We start from the raw sequence: 21,421 nt of genomic DNA, 5'->3' as shown, positions 1-21,421 counted from the left end.
GATGAGATTTGCGTTTAATTTACTTCATATGTTAATTTTTTATTCTTGATTTGATTTTAATTTTTTTATTATCCATGTTTTATTCCTGATTATTTGATTTTAATTTTGTTGATATCTAGTTATGCAAATGCTTTTGATTTGGCTTATGCTTCTAATTTATGGCTTCATTATGTCATTTAGGTCTTTTTACATCATGTGCGTTGTGTTATTACATCCTGAAAAATTTATGTTATAAATTTGTGTAATGAGAAAAATGTTTAGCTCCTTGATTGGAGTCAAATTAGTAGTTTGCATGTTTAAAATTTTTCCATTTGCTTAGATCAGATGATGATGCTGATTCTATGAATTTTGGGGGTTTAGTGCTATGTTTGACTATTGAGTTTGATTATCATGTTTACCGAGTTTGATTATATTCAGGTTTAGTACTATATTTGACTACTGAATTTGATTATACATGTTTACTGAGTTTTATTATACTCAGGTTCAGTGCTTGACTATTGAGTTTAATTTTAATTTTACATATGCATATGGCTCTAATTTGATTTTAATTTTTTATTATCCATTTTTAAAAAAAGAAGAAAGAAAGATATTCAGTCTCTTATGCAGATATACACATGTAAACGCATTTTGTGCTTTTAACATTGTTAATAACTTCTTAATAAAATTCCTTTTCAATTTTAATTAGTATTTTTTCCCAAAATTAATTAATTAATTAAATTCACTTAGTTAAAACGCTTTTAGTCTATGGCATAATTGCAACAAATTAAGCACCTTATAGCATGAGTCAGATCTTGATTATTCCTGGTGAGATACATTGGCCATGGCGCACATTCGCAAATAATTGATTGTTTTATTATGTGAAAAATTTTAGGTTTGATTATATTTATAAGATAATTTGAAGTTGCTTATGTTGGTTGTTGGAGGACAATTTCTGTTGACGATAGCTTTTCCATTCTATTCATCTCTAGCTACTAATTTGTCTTGTTCATTTATAGAAAATGAGAGCGTTTTTATACCTGATTTGATTTTAAATTTTTTATTATCTTTGTTTTAGGTTGTTTCAAGCATAGGAATAGAATTTTTCTATGTGAAAGATTATGAAACTTTTTATACCAATTATGCAAATAGGGTAGATTTTTCATGGCATATAAAAACTTCTAAGTGGGATCAAAATAGACAGATTACATACTAAATCTTAGTATGTTCTAGAGCTGGTTATCGAAGATAAAAAATTGATATACTAAAGAAGACAAATCTAACTTCCGAACAAAATTGTAAAGTTAGGATTATTGTTAAAATAAAGGGATAAGAAGCTGGAATATGTATTAACCTTTGTGAATATCCAGCACAACCATGCTATTAGTTCTAGCATGGCAAACACTCTGAGAAAGAACAGGGAACTAAGCTTGCATGTTAAATGGATAGCTGAGATCAATGATCAAGCTGGTGTTACAATGAGAAACACCTATCAGAGTTTAGCAACTACTTTCCCAAGTTAGTTCGTATACAAATGTTGGGATGGGAACTTTTGAAAAAATAATTTGAGATGAAAGAAGGAAGGGCAGAGAAAAATTTGGGACACATCGAGGGGGAAAGAATTGATTGTAAAAATTTTCTACTGAATTTTTACTATTGAATTTGACTATTGGTGCGCGAAACTGGCTCCGCAATATTCGCACAGATAGACCGACAAGTGCACCGGATCGTCCAAGTAATACCTTAGATGAGTGAGGGTCAATCCCACGAGGATTGTTGGTTTGAGCAAGCAATGGTTACCTTGTAGATCTTAGTCAGGCGGATAGCAAATATGATAGTTGTTGTGAAAAATGCATAAACAGATAAATAAATAAAATGTTACTAGATAGGTGTGAAATCAGTGATGATAGAACGGTTGAGGTTTCGGAGATGCTTCTTCCTTCTGGATCAACTTTTCTCACCATCTACTCCAACCTCTGGTTGATTCATTCCATGGCAGGCTGTAAATGATTAACGCCGGCTCAGTGGTCATAAATCTCCTCTGCTTCAGATCAAACGCTGGGTCAGTGGTCCTCCAATTTGAACGAGGGTGAAGTTCTAGCAGTCCATTCCCTTAGTGATCCTACTCAAAATGCCACAAACAAGGTCGGATCTTCTGGATCAGAGAATGATGCTCTTTTGATTCTAGCCTATACCATAAAGGCCCTAATCGCCCCGTACCTCGGCTGCACTGATGTCTCTAAGTACCCAACGAAGTCGTGGATTAGCCGTCTAAGAGATGTATAATCAAGCTTGTGGTTCAATACTATCCCGTCAAGGACTCACAAGAACCCATGTGAATAGGGATGATGGTCAAGTTACACTCCCAATCCATTAGGATGAAAAACGAAGATACATCTTAGAATAGAATCAAGTATAGATTGAAATAGAATAGTGATATTATTAGTCCATAAGAATCAGTAGAGCTCCTAACCTTAACCTATGAGGTTAGTGACTCATTGCTTATAGAAAAGTAATGTAAAACGTGTAGAGTGGGCAAGAGCTTGAGGTAGAAGATCCTAAACATGGGTGATCTTCTCCTATATATACAAATCTGCTAACTAAAAATTATAGAAATAAGATAAACTAGTCTTGTAGTGCGAAAATCCACTTTTCGGGCCCACTTGGTGAGTGTTTGGGCCGAGTTTGAGTAAAGCCACGAGTTGGTACCCCCTCTAAGGCGTTGGATGCCAGCTGCTCCCTTTTGGGCGTTGGACGTCAGGAATAGGGTTGGTGGCTGGCGTTGAACGCCAGTTTTGGGCCTTCATTTCCAAAGAAAAGTATAAACTATTATATATTTCTGGAAAGCCCTGGATGTTATCTTTCCATAGCCATTGAGAGCGTGCTATTTGGACTTCTCTAGCTCCAGAAATTCTCCTTCAAGTGCATGGAGGTCAGAATCTGACAGCATCTGTAGTCCTTTCTCTATCTCTGAATCAGACTTTGCCAAAACTCCTCTATTTCAGCCAGAAAATACCTGAAACCATCATAAAATACAACAACTCAAAGTAAAATCCAAAAATATAAATTTTGCACTAAAACCTATGAAAATATAATAAAACTTAAATAAAACATAATAAAAACTATATGAAAATGATGCCAAAAGGCGTATAAAATATCCGCTCATCAGAACACCAAACTTAAACTGTTTCTTGTCCCCAAGCAACCAAAAAAAAGTAGGATTAAAAAGAAGAGAATGATACAATAAATCTCAGAGTTTTCAATGAAGCTCTGTTTTAATTAGATGAGCAGGACTAGTAGCTTCTTGCTTTTGAATAGTTCTGGCATCTCTCTTTCCTTTGAAGCTCATAATAATTGGCATCTTTGGGAACTCAGAATCCAGATGATACTATTGATTCTCCTAGTTTAGTTCTTTTTTATTCTTGAACACATCTTCTTTTGAGTCTTGGCCGTGACCCTAAGTGCTTTATTTTCCAGTATTACCACTGGATACATAAACGCCACAGACACTTAACTGGGTGAACCCCTTAGGATTGTGATTCAGCTTTGCTAGAATCCCCAACCAGTGGTGTCCAGAGTTCTTAAGCACACTCTTTACTTTGGATCACGAATTTAACTGCTCAGTCTCAAACTTTTCACTTGACACCTTCACACCACAAGCATATAGTTAGGGAAGCAGCTCATTTGAACTATTTAGGCCAAGATTTTATTTCTTTTAGGCCCTCCTAAGCATTGATGCTCAAAGCCTTAGATCCTTGTACTTGCCTTTTGGTTTAAAGAGCTATTAGCTTTTTCTTTTTCTGCTTGCTTTTTTTTCTTTTTGCTACTTTTTCTTGCTTCAAGAATCAATTTTTGGATTTTTCAGATCACCAATAATACTTCACTTTTATCATCCTTTTTTTGATGGAAAGCCCAAGATGTCTACTTTCCAACGCAATTGAGAGCACGCCAATTGGGCTTCTGTAGCTCCAGAAAATCCACTTTGAGTGCAGGGAGGTCAGAATCCAACAGCATCTGCAGTCCTTTTTCAGCATCTGAATAAGATTTTTGCTCAGGTCCCTCAATTTCAGCAAAAAAAATACCTGAAATTATAGAAAAACACACAAACTCATAGTAAAGTCCAGAAGAGTGATTTTTATTTAAAAACTAATAAAAACATAATAAAAACTAACTAAAATATACTAAAAACATACTAAAAACAATGCCAAAAAGCGTATAAATTATCCGCTCATCACAACACCAAACTTAAATTGTTGCTTGTCCCCAAGCAACTGAAAATCAAATAGGATAAAAAAAAGAGAATATACAATGAATTCCAAAAACATCTATGAAGATCAGTATTAATTAGATGAGCGGGGCTTTTAGCTTTTTGCTTCTGAACAGTTTTGGCATCTCACTTTATTCCTTGAAGTTCAGAATGATTGGCATCTATAGGAACTCAGAATCCAGATAGTGTTACTGAATCTCCTAGTTAAGTATGTTGATTCTTGAACACAGCTACTTTATGAGTCTTGGCCGTGGCCCTAAGCACTTTGTTTTCCAGTATTACCACCGGATACATAAATGCCACAGACACATAACTGGGTGAACCTTTTCAGATTGTGACTCAGCTTTGCTAGAGTCCCCAATTAGAGGTGTCCAGGGTTCTTAAGCACACTCTTCTTTTTGCTTAGGACCTCGACTTTAACCGCTCAGTCTCAAGTTTTCACTTGACACCTTCACGCCACAAGCACATGGTTAGGGACAGCTTGGTTTAGCCGCTTAGGCCAGGATTTTATTCCTGTGGGCCCTCCTATCCATTGATGCTCAAAGCCTTGGATCCTTTTTATCACCCTTGCCTTTTGGTTTAAAGGGGTATTGGCTTTTTCTGCTTGCTTTTCTTTTTCTTTCTTTTTTTCTTTTCTCTTTTTTTTCACCTCTTTTTTTTTGCAAGCTTTTCACTGCTTTTTCTTGCTTTAAGAATCAATTTTATGATTTTTCAGATTATCAGATAACATTTCTCCTTTTCCTTTCATTCTTTCAAGAGCCAACAATTTTAACATTCATAAACAATCAAATTAAAAAATATGCACTGTTCAAGCATTCATTCAGAAAAACAATAGTATTGCCACTACATCAAGATAATTAAACTGTTTTAAAATTTGAAATTCATGCACTTCTTTTTCTTTTTCAATTAAAAACATTTTTCATTTTAAGAAAGGTGATGGATTCATTTTCATAGCTTTAAGGCATAGACACTTAGACACTAATGATCATGTAATAAAGACACAAATATAAATAAACATAAGCATAAAAATTCGAAAAACAGGAAAATAAAGAACAAGGAAGTTAAAGAACGGGTCCACCTTAGTGATGGCGGCTTGTTCTTCCTCTTGAAGATCTTATGGAGTGCCTGAGCTCCTCAATGTCTCTTCCTTGCCTTTGTTGCTCCTCTCTCATGGTTCTTTGATCTTCTCTAATTTCATGGAGGAGGATGGAATGCTCTTGGTGCTCCACCCTTAGTTGTCCCATGTTGGAACTTATTTCTCCTAGGGAGGTGTTGATTTTCTCCCAATAGTTTTGTGGAGGAAGATGCATCCCTTGAGGCATCTCAGGGATTTCATGATGAGGAATTTCCTCATGCTCTTGATGAGGTTCTCTTGTTTTCTCCATCCTTTTCTTAGTGATGGGTTTGTCCTCATCAATGAGAATGTCTCCCTCTATGTCAATTCCAACCGAATTGCAAAAGTGACAAATGAGATGAGGGAAGGCTAACCTTGCCAAAGGAGACGACTTGTCCGCCACCTTGTAGAGTTCTTGGGATATAACCTCATGAACTTCTACTTCTTCTCCAATCATGATGCTATGTATCATGATAGCCCGGTCTATAGTAGCTTCAGACCGGTTGCTAGTGGGAATGATTGAGCGTTGGATGAACTCCAACCATCCCCTAGCCACGGGCTTGAGGTCATGCCTTCTTAGTTGAACCGGCTTCCCTCTTGAATCTCTCTTCCATTGAGCGCCATCTTCACATATGTCCATGAGGACTTGGTCCAACCTTTGATCAAAGTTGACCCTTCTTGTGTATGGGTGTGCATCTCCTTGCATCATAGGCAAGTTGAATGCCAACCTTACATTTTCCGGACTAAAATCTAAGTAATTTCCCCGAACCATTGTAAGCCAATTCTTGGGGTCCGGGTTCACACTTTGATCATGGTTCTTGGTGATCCATGCATTGGCATAGAACTCTTGAACCATTAAGATTCTGACTTGTTGAATGGAGTTGGTGAGAACTTCCCAACCTCTTCTTCGGATCTCATGTCGGATCTCCGGATATTCGCCCTTTTTGAGCTTAAAAGGGACCTCGGGGATCACCTTCTTCTTGGCCACAACTTCATAGAAGTGGTCTTGATGCACCCTTGAGAGGAATCTCTCCATCTTCCATGACTCGGAGGTGGAAGCTTTTGCCTTCCCTTTCCTCTTTCTAGAGGTTTCTCCGGCCTTTGGTGCCATAAATGGTTATGGAAAAATAAAAAAAAGCTTTAGCTTTTACCACACCAAACTTAGAAGGTTGCTCGTCCTCGAGCAAAAGAAGAAAGAAGAGAGTAGAAGAAGAAGAAATAGAGGAGATGGAGTGGGATTTATGTTTCGGCCAAGGGGGATAGGTAGTGTGTATGTTGTGTGAAAATGAAGGAGTGAAGATGGGTTTATATAGGAGTGAGAGGGGTGTGTATGGTTCGGCCATTATGGGTGGGTTTGGGAGGGAAAGTGGTTTGAATTTAGATGGTGAGGTAGGTGGGGTTTTATGAAGGATGAATGTGAGTGGTGAAGAGAATGGTGGGATTTGATAGGTGAGGGGTTTTTGGGGAAGAGATATTGAGGTGATTGGTGAATGAGTGAAGAAGAGAGAGAGTGGTGGGGTAGGTGGGGATCCTGCAGGGTCCACAGATCCTGAGGTGTCAAGGATATCTCATCCCTGCACCAAGTGGCGTGCAAAACGCCTCTTTCTGCCAATCCTGGCGTTGAACGCCAGGCTGCTGCCTATTTCTGGCGTTTAACGCCAGCTTCTTGCCCATTCCTGGCGTTAAACGCCAGTCTGGTGCCCTTTTCTGGCGTTAAACGCCCAGAATGGTGCCAGACTGGGCGTTTAACGCCCATTCTGCTACCTTTACTGGCGTTTAAACGTCAGTAACTGTCTCCTCCAGGGTGTTCTATTTTTCATTCTATTTTTCACTTTGTTTTTGCTTTTTCAATTGTTTTTGTGACTTCACTTGATCATCAACCTACAGAAAACATAAAATAACAATAGAAAATAGAAAATTATCATAGAATAGTAACGATTGGGTTGCCTCCCAACAATCGCTTCTTTAATGTCAACAGCTTGACAGTGGACTCTCATGGAGCCTCACAGATGTTCAGAGCAATGTTGGAACCTCCCAACACCAAACTTAGAGTTTGAATGTGGGGGTTCAACACCAAACTTAGAGTTTGGTTGTGGCCTCCCAACACTAAACTTAGAGTTTGACTGTGGGGGCTCTGTTTGACTCTGTATTGAGAGAAGCTCTTCATGCTTCCTCTCCATGGTTACAGAGGGATATCCTTGAGCTTTAAACACAAGGGAGTCTTCATTCACTTGAATGATCAATTCTCCTCTGTCAACATCAATCACAGCTTTTGCTGTTGCTAGGAAGGGTCTGCCAAGGATGATGGATTCATCCATACACTTTCCAGTTTCTAGGATTATGAAATCAGCAGGGATGTAATGGTCTTCAACCTTGACCAAGACATCCTCTACAAGTCCATAAGCCTGTTTCTTTGAATTGTCTGCCATCTCTAGTGAGATTCTTGCAGCTTGTACCTCAATGATCCCTAGCTTCTCCATTACAGAGAGAGGCATAAGGTTTATCCTTGACCCTAGGTCACACAGAGCCTTCTCAAAGGTCATGATGCCTATGGTACAAGGGATTGAGAACTTTCCAGGGTCCTGTCTCTTTTGAGGTAATCTTTGCCTAGTCAAGTCATCCAGTTATTTGATGAGCAATGGAGGTTCATTCTCCCAAGTCTCATTACCAAATAACTTGGCATTTAGCTTCATGATTGCTCCAAGGTACTTAGCAACTTGCTCTTCAGTGACATGTTCATCCTCTTCAGAGGAAGAATACTGAAGAGGAAGAATACTCATCAGAGCTTATGAAAGGCAGAAGTAAATTCAATGGAATCTCTATGGTCTCAGAATGAGCCTCAGATTCCCATGGTTCCTCATTAGGGAACTCCATGGAGGTCAGTGGGCGTCCATTGAGGTCTTCCTCAGTGGAAATCACTGCCTCTTCCTCCTCTCCATGTTCGGCCATGTGAGATGTGGTTATGGCCTTGCACTCTCTTTTTGGATTCTCTTCTGTATTGCTAGGGAGAGTGCTAGGAGGGAGTTCAGTAATTTTCTTACTCAGCTGACCCAATTGTGCCTCCAAATTTCTAATGGAGGACCTTGTTTCAGTAATGAAACTTTGAGTGGTTTTGATTAGATCAGAGACAATGGTTGTTAAGTCAGAGGGGTTTTGCTTAGAATTCTCTGTCTGTTGCTGAGAAGATGATGGAAAAGGCTTGCTATTGCTAAACCTGTTTCTTCCACCATTATTGTTATTGAAACCTTGTTGAGGTCTCTGTTGATCCTTCCATGAGAGATTTGGATGATTTCTCCATGAAGGATTATAGGTGTTTCCATAGGGTTCTCCCATGTAGTTCACCTCTTCCATTGCTAGATTACCTCCACTTTACAAGCTCTCATCTCCCGACTGGAACCACCTCCTACTCCCAACAGTCAGCCTTCAAGCTCCAGTGCACTACCTTCTCAACCTTTACCCAAACCCAAGGGTGGAATTAATGCCATCACTTTGAGGTCTGGAACCACATTGCCATAGAAGAGTCAGAAGGATCCGAGTTCAAAGGAAGAAATTCAAGCTGAAGATATTGTTGAGGTAGAGGATGTTGAAGAGGAAGAGGAAGTACAGGACATGGTTGAAGAAGAAGTAGCTCAACCAGAGAATAGCGCACCAATAGGGGGTGAAGCTACAAGGGACGCCATCCCTATCCCCTTTCTACACCTTGCTAGGAAATCCAGAAAGCAGATGGAGCTCGATCCAAAGATGGTGGAGATCTTCAAAAAGGTTGAGGTAACCATTCCCCTTTTGATGCCATTTGCCAGGTACCTAAATAGTTTCTAAAAGATTTATGCATGCATAAAGATAAATTACAGGATTTAGAAACTATTCCTCTAGGTAGCTCCATTTCTGCTTTAGTGGGTGACATACCTGAAAAATGTAGTGACCCAGGTCCATGCATGGTTACTATTACTATAGATGGTGTAAAATTTTCTGACTGCATGTGTGATTTAGGTGCATGTGTTAGTATAATGCCATTATCTGTATATGATACTCTGAGGCTCCCTCCCTTAAAAAGGTCGACAACACGTTTTGTTTTGATAGATAAAAGCATTATCTCTGTGGTTGGAATTGCTGAGGACGTGCTGGTGAGCATTAAGGGGCTCACATTTTCTATTGACTTCTATATTTTGGAGATGCCCCCTAATGACTCAGGAAGACCATCATCCATCCTACTTGGAAGGCCATTCCTGAAGACTTCAAAGTTCAAATTAGATGCCTTCTTAGGAACTTACTCTTTTGAGATAGATGGCAGAGCAGTGAGCTTCAACCTGGATGAAGCTATGAAGCACCCTCCGGAAGATCATTCCATTTTCCAGTGCGACATCATTGATGAGACTGTAGCTGCAGTTCACCAATAAGAAGTAGAAGAGATACACATGGAGCAAGACACAAGTGTGGGGAAACCCTCTAAACACAATGCAGACACTTTGCCAACATGATTGATGAGCGGATAATTTATATACTTTTTGGCATTGTTTTTAGGTAGTTTTTAGTATGTTTTAGTTACTTTTTATTATATTTTTATTAGTTTCTATGCAAAAATCACATTTCTGGACTTTCCTATGAGTTTGTGTGTTTTTCTATAATTTCAGGTATTTTCTGGCTGAAATTGAGGGACCTGAGCAAAAATCTGATTCAGAGGCTGAGAAAGGACTGCAGATGTTGTTGGATTCTGACCTCCCTGCACTCAAACGTGTATTTCTGGATCTACAGAAGTCCAATTAGCGCGTTCTCAATTGTGCTGGAAAGCTAACATCTTGGGCTTTCCAGAAATGTATAATAGTTTATACTTTGCTCGAGATTTGATGGCCCAAACTGGCGTTAAACGCCAGCCAGAGACCCTTTTTTGGCGTAAAACACCGGAACTGGCACCAAAACTGGAGTTGAACGCCCAAACTGGAACCTAAGCTGGCGTTTAACTCCAAGAATGGCCTATGGACGTGAAAGCTTCAAAGCTTAGCCCAAATATTCACCAAGTAGGCCCCAGAAGTGGATTTCTGCACTATCTGCACTTAGTTACTCATTTTCTGTAAACCTAAGTTACTAGTTTAGTATAAAAAAATACTTTCAGAGATTCATTTTGGGACGGATGACATTTTACATCTCATATTGTATCTTCTATGGCATGAGTCTCTAAACCCCATAGGTGGGGGTGAGGAGCTCTGCTGTGTCTCAATGGATTAATGCAATTACTATTGTTTTCTATTCGATCACGCTTGATTCTGTTCTAAGATACTCACTCGTACTTCAATATAAAGAATATGATGATCCGTGACACTCATCATCATTCTCAAATTTATTAACGCGTGCTTGACAACCACTCCCGTTCTATCTGAGCTCAACGTAGTCATTGGGTGACATTTTGAGTGCGTATCTCTTGGGTTTCTAATCCACGAGTTTGACTTGCATCTCCTGACAACAGAGCATTCAAACCCATGAGATCAGAACCTTCGTGGTAGATACTAGAACCAATTGGCAGCATTCCTGAGATTCGGAAAGTCTAAACCTTGTCTGTAGTATTTCGAGTAGGATCTAGGACGGGATGACTGTGACGAGCTTCAAACTCACGAATGTTGGGCGCAGCGACAGTGTGCAAAAAGATAGAGAGATCCTATTCCAACACAGGTGAGAACCGACAGATGATTATCCGTGCGGTAGCTGTGCCCGGTATTTTTCATTCGAGACGAGAGATCCGACAGTTGATTAGCCGTACAGAAACCGTACCTGGACCATTTTTACTGAGAGGACGGATGGTAGCCATTGACAACGGTGATCCACCAACATACAGCTTGCCATGGAAGGAAGCCATGTGTGTTTGGAGAAGAAGACAGTAGGAAAGCAGAGATTCAGACGACAGAGCATCTCCGGAACCTTAACCTGTTCCTCATTACTGAATCACAAGTATCATTCATTTCATGTTATTAACTTTTCATAAACAAAATCATTCATATCATTTGAATCTCCTGACTAAGATTTACAGGATAACCATAGTTTGCTTCAAGTCGGCAATCTCTGCGTGGGATCGACCCTTACTCACGTAAGGTATTACTTGGACGACCCAGTGCACTTGTTGGGTAGTTGTACCGGAGTTGTGAAAAGTGTGATCACAATTCCGTGCACCAAGTTTTTGGTGCCGTTTCCGGGGATTGTTTGAGTTTGGACAACTGACGGTTCATCTTGTTGTTTAGATTAGGAAAAATTTATCTTTGTTTGGTTTAGAGTCACTAAATTTGAGTCTTTTTATTTTCTTTTTCAAAAATCTTTCAAAAATCTTATTTTTCTTTATTAATCTTTAATTTTTCTTTGAGTTTTTTTATTATTGTTTTTGTTAAAATTTTAAAATCCTTGTTTTCTTTTTCTAGATTTTTTTCAAAAATTTTTAATAAATAGATAAAAACCAATAAACTAATAATTGAGTCTTCTGTTTGAGTTTAGTTTCATGTTTTAAGTTTGGTGTCAATTGCATGCTTTTATTTTCCTTCAATTTTTCGAATTACATGTTTTTATTTTTCTTCATACTTTTAATTACATGTTCTTAGTTCTTTCTTGATCTTCAAATTGTTCTTGATAATTTTCTTTATTTGATCTTTAAATTTTCTTATTTGGTGTCTTTTGTTGTTTATCTTATACATTTTCGAATTATTAGTGTTCAAAATATAAAAATTTTTAAGTTTGGTATTTTTTGTGTCCTTATTTCCTTAAAAATTTTCAAAATTTGTTCTTGGTGTTCATCTTGATCTTCAAAGTGTTCTTGGTGTTCATCTTGACATTCAAAGTTTTCTTATTTGTTTTCTTTGTTTTGATCTAAAAATTCTAAGTTTGGTGTCATTTTATTATTTTTCTCTTTCCTCATTAAATTCAAAAAAATATCTTTTCCTTTATTTACTCATCATTTTCGAATAGTCAAAATTTTTAAAATTTGGTAGTTTCTTGTTAGTCAAGTCAAAATTTCAATTTTAAAAATTTATCTTTTTAAATCTTTTTTAAAACAAATTCTTTTTCAATTTTCTTTTTATATTTTTCGAAAATCTTTTATAATTTTTTTTTCAAAATCTTTTTCTTTTTTTATAATTTTCAAATTGCTTGTTCTATTTTATTATTTTGATTGAAAAATTTTAAGTTGGGTATTTTCTTGTTAAGAAAGTTTCAATCTTTAAAATTTTAAAATCATATCTTTTTCAAATCTTTTCTTTTATTTATTTTCTTAGAAGTATTAATTTTCAAGTATCTTTAATTTTAAGATATATCTTTTACAAAACTTCCTAACCACTTTCTCTCTCCTCATTTTTTTTCGAAAATCCACACCAAAAATTTTCAAATCTTTTTAATTAATTAATTAATTTTGTTTTCTAATTTCTTTTATTTCTTTTTCTTTTCTTAATTTCCGAAACTTGCATCAAAATTTTTTTATTTACTTTATTTTAATTTATTTAATTTCAAAATAAAAAAGAGAAAATTTTTTTATTTACAATCCACATCATCTCCCCTTCTCCATCATGGACCTAAGTAGAAATGAACAGTCCAGAAGGACTCTAGGGTCATATGCTAACCCCACTACTGCTTCATATGGGAGTAGTATCTGTATACCCCCATCAGAGCCAGCAATTTTGAGTTAAATCCTCAGCTCAATATCATGGTGCAGCAAAATTGGCAATATTCCAGTCTTCCACAGGAAGAACCTACTGAGTTTCTGGCACAGTTCTTACAAATTGCTGACACAGTACATGATAAGGAAGTGGATCAAAATGTCTACAGATTATTGTTGTTTCCATTTGCTGTAAAAGACCAAGCTAAGAGGTGGTTAAACAACCAACCCAAAGCCAGCATAAGAACATGGAAACAGTTGTCAGACAAATTTCTGATCAATATTTCCCTCCAAAAAGGATGACACAGCTAAGACTGGACATTCAAGGCTTTAAACAAGAGGATAATGAATCTCTTTATAATGCCTGGGGGAGGTACAGAGAGATGCTAAGGAAATGCCCCTCTGAAATATTTTTGGAATGAGTGCAGTTAGACATCTTTTACAATGGGTTTATAGAAAAGGCCCAGATATCTCTAGACCACTCTGCTGATGGATATATACATATGAGAAAGATAATTGAAGAGGCTCAAGAGCTCATTGATATAGTTTCCAGTAATCAGCACCTGTACTCAAGTGGTGAGACCTCCATGAAAGAAGAAGCTGAGGCAGCATCCACTGAACTTAGTCCTCCAAAACAAATTTCTGAACTCAATCAGCAACTATTTTCTGTAACAAAACAGTTAGCAGATGATGAGCGGATAATTTATAGTTTTTAGTATGTTTTAGTTACTTTTTATTATATTTTTATTAGTCTTTAAGCAAAAATCACATTTTTGGACTTTACCATGAGTTTGTGTATTTTTCTGTAATTTCAGGTATTTTCTGGCTGAAATTGAGGGACATGAGCAAAAGTCTGATTCAGAGGCTGAGAAAGGACTGCAGATGTTGTTGGATTCTGACCCTCCTGCACGCGAAGTGGATTTTCTGGAGCTACAGAAGACCAATTGGCGCGCTCTCAATTGCGTTAGAAAGTAGACATACTTTTCCCGAGATTTGATGGCCCAAATTGGCGATTAAACGCCAGCTAGAGACCCTTTTCTGGCGTAAAACACCGGAACTGGCACCAGAAATAGAGTTAAACGCCCAAACTGGCATCCAAGATGGCGTTTAACTCTAGAAAAGGCCTATGCACCTGTAAAGCTCAATGCTCAGCCCAAGCACACCCCAAGTGGGCCCCAGAAGTGGATTTTTGTACTATCTACACTCAGTTACTTATTTTCTGTAATCCTTAGTAACTAGTTTAGTATAAATAACACTTTTTACTATTGTATTTGAGGAGCTTATGCCATTTTTCACATTTGGAGGCTGGCCACACGGCCATGCCTAGACCTTTTCTCTTATGAATTTTTTACGGTGGAGTTTCTACACCTCATAGATTAAGGTGCGGAGCTTTGCTGTTCTTCATGAATTAATGCAAGTACTATTGTTTCTCTTTCAATTCACGTTTACTTCTTCTCCAAGATATACTCTCGTACTTAATTCAGTTAAGTCATAATGAAGGGGTGACCCATGATAATCACCCGCTATCTTCGTTACTCGCTTAGCCAAGATCCGCGTGCCTGACAACCACAAGCGGTCTACATGATGTTCAACGTAGTCATTGGACGACAGCCGGAGTATAGTCTCTTGGGTCTCTAATCCACGGACCGAGTCCGTGAGATTAGAACCTTCGTGGTATAGGCTAGAACCAATTAGCAGCATTCCTGAGATCCAGAAAGTCTAAACCTTGTCTGAGGTATTCCGAGTAGGATCTGGGAAGGGATGACAGTGACGAGCTTCAAACTCGCGAATGTTGGGCACAGTGACAGTGTGCAAAAGGATAGAGATATCCTATTCTGATACAAGTGAGAACTGATAGATGATTAGCCGTGCAGTAGTTGTACCTGGTATTTTTCATCCGAGACGAGAAATTCGACAGTTGATTAGCCGTGCAAAAACCGTACTTGGACCATTTTCACTGAGAGGATCATACAGCTTGTCATGGAAGGGAGCACGCATGATTGGATGAAGACAATAGGAACGCAGAGGTTCAGAAGCAACAAAGCATCTCCAAACACTTATCTGAAATTCTCACCAATGAATTACATAAGTATCTTATTTTATTTTATGTTTTATTTATCTTTTAATTATCAAAACCTCATAACCATTTGAATCCGCCTGACTACGATTTACAAGATGACCATAGCTTGCTTCAAGCCGACAATCTCCGTGGGATCGACCCTTACTCACGTAAGGTTTTATTACTTGGATGACTGGTGCACGAATTGTAAATCACACTTTTCACAACTCGTACCACTAACCAGCAAGTGCACTGGGTCGTCCAAGTAATACCTTAAGTGAGTAAGGATCGATCCCACGGAGATTGTTGGCTTGAAGCAAGCTATGGTTATTTTGTAATTCTTAGTCAGGAAATTAGTAATAAAAGTGATTGGGTTTATGAAGAGTAAATAGCATAAATTAAATAATACTTGTTATGTAGTAATGGAGAACAGATTGAGGATTTGGAGATGCTCTGTCTTCTGAATCTCTGCTTTCCTACTGTCTTCTCCTTCACGCATGCAAGGCTCCTTCCATGGCAAGCTGTATGTTGGTGGATCACCGTTGTCAATGGCTACCATCCGACCTCTCAGTGAAAATGGTCCAAATGCGCTGTCACCGCAAAGCTAATCATCTGTCGGTTCTCACTCGTGTTGGAATAGGATCCATTGATCCTTTTGCGTCTGTCACTACGCCCAGCACTCGTGAGTTTGAAGCTCGTCACAATCATCCCATCCCAGATCCTACTCAAAATACCACAGACAAGGTTTAGACTTTCCGGATCTTAGGAATGGCCGCCAATAGTCCTAGCCTATACCACGAAGACTCTGATCATGAACCAAGAGGCTAAGAGATATACACTCAATCTAAGGTAGAACGGAAGTGGTTGTCAGGCACGCGTTCATAGGTTGAGAATGGTGATGAGTGTCACGGATCATCACATTCATCAGGGTGAAGTCCGAGTGAATATCTAAGAATAGAAACAAGCGTGATTGAATAGAAAACTGTAGTAATTTCATTAATTCATCAAAACACAGCAGAGCTCCCCACCCCCAACCATGGGGTTTAGAGACTCATGCCGTCAAAAATACAATGTAAAGTGTAAAAATGTCATGAGGTCCATAGTAAGTCTCTAAAAGTTGTTTTTATACTAAACTAGTAGCTAGGGTTACAGAAAATAAGTAACTAAGTGCAGATAGTGCAGAAATCCACTTTCGGGGCCCACTTGGTGTGTGCTTGGGCTGAGCATTGAGCTTTACACGTGTAGAGGCTTCTCTTGGAGTTAAACGCCAGGTTGTAGCCTGTTTCTGGCATTTAACTCTGGTTTGCAACCTGTTTCTGGCGTTTAACGCCAGAATAGGGTAAAGACTTGGCGTTAAACGCCAATTTGCGTCATCAAAACTTGGGCAAAGTATGGACTATTATATATTGCTGGAAAGCCCTGGATGTTGAAGAACTGAAGATTGATGGTTTAGAAGTTATAATAAACTCTCGTTGTAAGTATAGTTACTAAACCAAGCAATCAACCTTTCTTACAAAAGTTTTGGTTGTCACAAGTAACAAACCCCTTTGAAATTGATAACCGAGTATTCAAACCTCGGGTCGTCTTCTCAAGGAATTGCAAGGAGGTATGTTCTTATTATTGGTTATGAGTTTGTAAATTGGGGTTTAGGAAGTAAGGTGGGAATATGTTATATGACAAATAAAATAAAATAATAATAATAAAATAGACTCTTGGCAAGGTATGAGAAATTGGAAGTCCAGATTTAGTTATCCTTATCAACAATAATGAAAGTCGAATCTTAATTCCACTTAGTTAACCTTTGCTATAACAAGGGAATGTCAAGTGACTAATTAGTTAGATCTTTGAATCCTAGTTAATTCCGAAGAAAAGATTGGGATTATTAAAGATCAATTTAATTGGCAAGATAACAATTAACAATTATGCTGTTGAATTGGATAACTTCTGAGTTACTGATTTCTTAACCAAAACCAAAAGGAAAAGAGTAAATCTACTGGAATAAAAATATCTTCAGATGGGAAGCAGTAATCATGTAAATAAAAGAAAGCAGTCATGAATTAAAATACCTCAAATAACATTAATTAAGAAAATTATATGTAACATGGAAGAGTTCATAAATTATATAAAAATAAAGAACCTGGGATTGAGAGTCACTCCTAAAACTAAGAGAAGTTCTAAATCCTAAGAGAGAGAGGAGAGAACCTCTCTCAAAACTAATCTAAATCATGAGAAGTGAATTATGAGAGCCTCCCCATGAATGGATGCATTTCCCCACTTTATAGCCTCTAATCTGTGTTTTTTGGGCCGCAAACTGGGTCAAAAACAGTCCAGAATTTGGTGGTTTCGAATTTTGCCACGCTGGTTTTTCGTCACTGCGACGCGGCCGCATGGATCTCGCGGTTGCGTCACCTAGCGTCAAGGGAACCATAGTATATTATATATCAAATCGAAGCCCCGGACGTTAGCTTTCCAATGCAATTGGAACCGTGTCGTTTGGATCTCTGTAGCTAAAGTTATAGCCGTTTGAGTGCAGAGAGGTCAGACTGGACAGCTTAGCAATTTCTCCAACTTCTTGCATTCCTTCCACTTTTGCATGCTTTCTTCCCATCCTCCAAGCCATTCCTGCCTTATAATATCTGAAAACAGTTAACACACATATCAAGGCATCTAATGGTAATAAGAGAGGATTAATAATAAGCAAATATAAGATCAAAGAAGTATGTTTTCAATCAAAGCACATAATTAGGAAGGCAAATGTAAAACCATGCAATTAATATGAATAAGTGGGTAAAGAGTTGATGAAATACACTCAATTGAGCACAAGATAAATCATAAAATAGTGGTTTATCAACCTCCCCACACTTAAACACTAGCATGTCCTCATGCTAAGCTCAAGAGAAGCTATAAAGGTGAAGAGGAATGATAGAATGTATGAAATGCAATCCTATCTATATGAATGCAACTAAATGTGAAATGATTCTACCTACTTGGTTTAAAAGTAAATAAATTCTCCAAGAATAAATATGAACTAGATTTCACTAATTCAAATAATAAAAATGAAGTACAAATAGAGTTGCAAGAAGAAAATAGCTCATGAAAGCAGGGAACAAGGAATTGAGCATCGAACTCTCACTGGTAGTGTATACACTCTAATCACTCAGGTGTTTAAGGTTCGATCTCTAAATTCTCTACTAACCTTGCTTTCTAAGGCTTGCTCTTCATCTAATCAATCAACATAAATTTAATGCACAAATACACAAATCAAGAGGTCTTTTAAGGGTTGTAATGGGGTTAGGGTCAAGGTAGGATTGTATTTGGTCAAGTGGACTAAAATCTGAATCCTTAATTAACTTAAACTTTTCCCACCTAACTTAAACAATCCATGTAATCATAATACAACATCTAACCATTCATTAACCATGTTTCCCATATATTCATGCATTCTAATTTCAAGTACAACTCATATGCATTGCTTTCACTACTTACTTTGGGGCATTTGGTCCCCTTTTATTAATTGCTCTTTTTCTTTTCTTTTTCTCTCTCTTTTTCTTCTTTTTTTTTCTTTATATATATATATATATTTTTTTTTCTTTTGTTTTTCTCAATGCATATGATTAATTTATTGAATGCATGAACATGTCCTATTTCTTTCACATTTTCATAAAGATATATAACACCCAATTCTTAAACCAAACATTTTCAAACCCACTTTTTCCCACACTTAATTCATGAGCACTCTCACTAGTCTAAGCTAACCAAGGATTCAAATTAAGGACAATATTGTTTTCTGCTTAGAGTTGATGATGTGCTAAAGTAAAGAATAAAGGGGTAAAATAGGCTCAAATTAGTTTGCAAAGGATAATGACAGGTAAGGCCATATGGGTATGTAAGCTCAGTGAAACAAAGGTCTCAATCATATAAGTGCATGTATACATGAAACAATGTAAATATAGAATTAAGCAAGATAGAGATCACAATTTTAGAGAGAAAAATACACACTAAAACAGAATTTTGGTTGATAAAATGCAACCAATTCAAATAGGCTAAAAAATCTCACAGGTTTTGTGTGTTCGAGTTCTAAACCATGTTCCAGTATAATATCTCTTCAAACAAGTGTAACATTAAATTTTATTCAAATTAGTGAAATTCTCTAAAAATTTTCTTGAAAAAGAAAATATTACTTCAACCAAGTGGTAAAATATGCAAAAAAAAAAATTAAACAAATATGCAATCAAACATGCAAATGCAACAATGAATAAGGAAAATAAATCATTGGTGTTGAGATAGAGGAGTAACTAACCCATGGAGATTGGTATCGACCTCCCCACACTTAAAGATTGCACCGTCCTCGGTGCATGCTAAGATGTACAAGTTGACGGGCTGTTCCAACTGATGCTTTTCTTCAAGGATTGTGCAGATGGACTTTGTTTGTCTCCCCTTTTAAGCGTCTTCCGGTTCTCTTTCTGGTGGCCATCCTGAAAGAAAAAGGGAAGAAAAGTAACCCAATAATAGAGATAAGAAAATAAATGAAGTATGGTTGGGTTAATGCCAAATGATAAGGGTCTCATTTACATGGAAGCTTCAACATGTGCGTGAGAAAATAATAGAAACCATGGCATACCAGTGGTGCAGAATTTGCAACAAAGGAGGGGAGAGTGTGGGTAATGCAAGATAAGATAAGTTCATATCAATGCAAGAGAAGTACAAGTATCTTAAAAGATTAGCATTGATTTAAATAATGTTACCCAATCAAAATAAAACAAGTCATAAGCACCAAGATAATACCAAAAAAGATATAATAGTTGAATGAGAGCATTTGAACACCAATGGTAAAGTAATAAATTTAGAAAAAAAAATAAAAAATATGCAATGAATGAAAGTATGCAAATAAATTAAATAAATTGGAATGAGAGTGAAAAGGGATGAGAAAAAGAAAAAGAAAGTGAGAAAGGAGAGAGAAGGAAGAAATTAGGATTGGAAAAGAAAGGATAAGAAAATTGGCACTAATCTGGATAGGTTGCGCGACGCTGGCGACGCGGTCGCGTGGTGCGCAAATAAGGTTAGGTGACGCGAACGCGTGGGGCATGCGATCGCGTGACTTGGTTTGTGCTAGTGGCACGAGTGCAGCCTCGCGGTCGCACAACTCTCTGTTCAAAACTCAGTATTGCCAAAATCCAGGGTAGCGCGGTCGCGTGGTCGACGCGATCGCGCGGGTGGCCTTATTTCTAATATGACGCGGACGCGTGGGTGACGCGTTCGCGTGGCAGGGCTTGTGCTGCTAGCACGGGTCCAGCCCAATTTCAGCATAACTCTCTGCCATACACCCTTTTTACACCGATTTCAGGTCACGCGGCCGCGTGGGTGACGCGGTCGCGTGGGAGGCCATTATTCCCATATGACGCGGTCGCGTGGGTGACATGGTCGCGTGGGGTAATTTGTGCCATTGGCACGCCTCCAGCGCTGCTCCTGCGAAACTCTCTGTTCATATTAATATTGTCTCCCATCTCCTTACGACGCGAACGAGTCGCTGATGCGGTCGCGTCGCGTGCTCGCTTTTTTTTTTTTAAATCTGAAAAATGTAGAATGCAGTGTTAATATGAATGTGATGCAAAACTTCAGGTTCAATATAATAAAATAAAATAAAACTCAAAAACAAATAAAACTAAATAAAAATGAAAAAGCAATGATTATACCATGGTGGGTTGTCTCCTGATGGATTTTTTTGTGGAAGAAACGAATTTCTCCAAAACACCCAAAACTACCCGGCAAGTACACCGGGTCGCATCAAGTAATAATAACTCACGGGAGTGAGGTCGATCCCACAGGGATTGAAGGATTGAGCAATTTTAGATCAGTGGTTGATTTAGTCAAGCGAATCAAGTTTTGGTTGAGTGAATTGTGATTTGCAGAATTTAATTTGCAGAGAAAGTAAAGGGAGTGGGTGAATTGCATGAAAGTAAAGAGAACTGAAATTTAAAGTGCTGAATCTTAAAGAACAAGAAATTAAATGGCAGAAACTTAGAACGCAAGAAATGTAAATTGCAGAATCTTAAATTGCAAGAAATGTAAATGGCTTGAATTGTAAAGGGAATTGGGAATTGGATTTGCAGAAATTAAACAAGGAAAAGTAAAATTCAACAAGCAGAGGAGTAGAAGATAACTTGGATTGAACCGGATCTAAAAACAGAATTGTAAATGAGCATGAAAAGCATTAAACAGAGGATGTAAAATGAGAATTTAGATCTCAGGACTCAAGAGACTAGATAACCAAGTCTAGATCTCAATGCCTTCCTAGATCCAACAAGAGTAATTGCAAAGGAAATGTAAATTGCAGAGAAAGTAGATGAGAGAGCAAGTAACAGAAACTGAAATTCAATTAAG

The sequence above is a fragment of the Arachis ipaensis genome, chromosome B10 (assembly GCF_059453495.1).
Source record: "Arachis ipaensis isolate K30076 ecotype BB chromosome B10, ASM5945349v1, whole genome shotgun sequence".
NCBI lineage: Eukaryota > Viridiplantae > Streptophyta > Magnoliopsida > Fabales > Fabaceae > Arachis > Arachis ipaensis.
Note: the sequence above shows the minus strand (reverse complement) of the source record.